This window comes from Chaetura pelagica, unplaced genomic scaffold (genome assembly GCF_000747805.2).
Source record: "Chaetura pelagica isolate M959 unplaced genomic scaffold, ChaPel_1.0 scaffold107, whole genome shotgun sequence".
NCBI classification, from domain to species: domain Eukaryota; kingdom Metazoa; phylum Chordata; class Aves; order Apodiformes; family Apodidae; genus Chaetura; species Chaetura pelagica.
Genome location: NW_009953979.1, coordinates 2,366,334 through 2,368,208, shown reverse-complemented (window position 1 = coordinate 2,368,208; position 1,875 = coordinate 2,366,334).

Sequence of the window (1,875 nt, the reverse complement as noted above, 5' to 3'; positions counted from 1 at the left end):
CACCCCCCCACCCCCCCGCCTCCTTTAATCCTTATAATTTAAATCAAAAGTGCCGGGGAGAAGAAGGGGGGGAACGCTGTGTCTGCAGGGCGAGGCCGGGCGTAAATCTCTTGGAGGGATAAACATGTCATTTGTTCCCTTTGTATGGTAATGCTGTCCCCCCTCCCCAGCTGCCCCCCCGGCAGCTGCCCCGGCCATACATCCTTCCTACAAATGGGCTGCCTCATTATACCCCTAACACAGCCCGGCGAGAGGCGTGTGTGTGCGAGGAGCCGAGGGGAGGGGTGGGGAAGGGGAAAGGAGGGAGAGAGGGGGGAAACAGCACCTGAATTATTCAGAAAATAAAATAAAATTCAAGAAACTGGAAGCTGGAGGCAGCGGGAGGAGAGGGTGACCGAGGGATGCTGCAACCCTGCGGCCTAACGCAGAGCAGGTGCCCCCGCAGAGCTGCCTGCACCTCCTGCCTGCTCTGGCACCACCTCGCTTTTTTATTTTTCCCTTTCTCTCCCCCCCACTCTTTTATTTTTATTTAATTCTTTTTCTCCACCTTTTTTAGCTAGAAAGGTGTCTGGGAGCCCATCACCACCCCCCTGCTCCACTCCCCGCTGGGGCCCTTCACCTCCCTGCCCTTCTCCCATCCCTTCCTCCCTTCTCTTTGCAGCTGGAGGCCAACCTGCCCCACATCCCCGTGGTCAGCCCAGTGCTCCCAGCAGGTGCTTTGCACCGGGCAAGGAAGGGCCTTACTGGAGGGGATGGTCCCCCACCCAGCAGAACAGCTGTAGGACTGTGCCCGAGGCTGGGGACCCTTTGCTGACAGTTGTGCGGGTGTCCCTCTCTTTTTGCAGCCCTTGCACAGACCCTCGCCTCTGGGATGGTGCCAGTGGGAGCACTGACAGCGGTTTGGGGGCCCTGGGACACATCTTTGCACCTTCATCCCGGGGTGCTGCAGGTATTTTGGGGGCAGCCCCCCCTGAGCTTGCATCCCAGCTGGTGCGGATGCCGTAAGGAGCCTGTCAGGTCATGCTGTGCCAATAAAGCTCTTTTGCTGCGGGCTCCTGCATCCTCTCCTTTGTTCACAGAGATTTCTTGCCCATGTCTTCCAGTGGAGCAGGGAGGTCCCCCCCCGAAAGGACCCACAATCAGCACCAGGAGGGGGCTGAATATTAACACCCACCCTAAAATAAAACCCTCAACCTTTTGATTTGGCAGCCCACCCATTGCCTGCTCAACCCTGGGCGGGTGCCTTCACATCCTGGACCTCCAGGAGATTCTGAACTACCAGAGGGCTCCTGTTTAATGAATAAAAGGGGGAAAGGGAGAGATTCTGGGTGCCTTCTATTTGGGATCACCTCCATCCCCGTAGGCAGATCCCAGCCCCTCCACACTATGCGCCAAGCATCCCTCTGCAGCATCGCCGGCCCCAGCAGATGAGCAGCCCTCACCCAGAGAGCCAGCAAAGCGGCTTTTCCATTAAGGACCCGCGGCATGGGAGAGAGAAGCAGGATCTAAATAACCCCAAAGAAATAAACAACCCATTTATTGCTTGTGAAACAGCTGGGATGAAGAGACACCATCACCTCGGAGTCGAAGGCAGGAGGTTTGGTACCCTGCCGGGGCCCGGCTGCCTCCCTTGGGCTCAGCTCAGGGGGGATGGAGAGGAGGGGGCAGGAGGCTCTTATTAATATTAATCCTAAGAATTATTGCTATGCCCTGAATAAATCAAGCCGGGGGTTTCTCAAAGACCTTTGCCCCCTTGAGATGAGCTGCAGCACAGCCCCTCCTCTTCTGGGTGGACACTTTGGGTAGGGAAATAGCGCAGGGGGGTGGACAGATGCGTATGATTTTTTTGCTGAGGGATGGAGGAGGAGTTGGCAC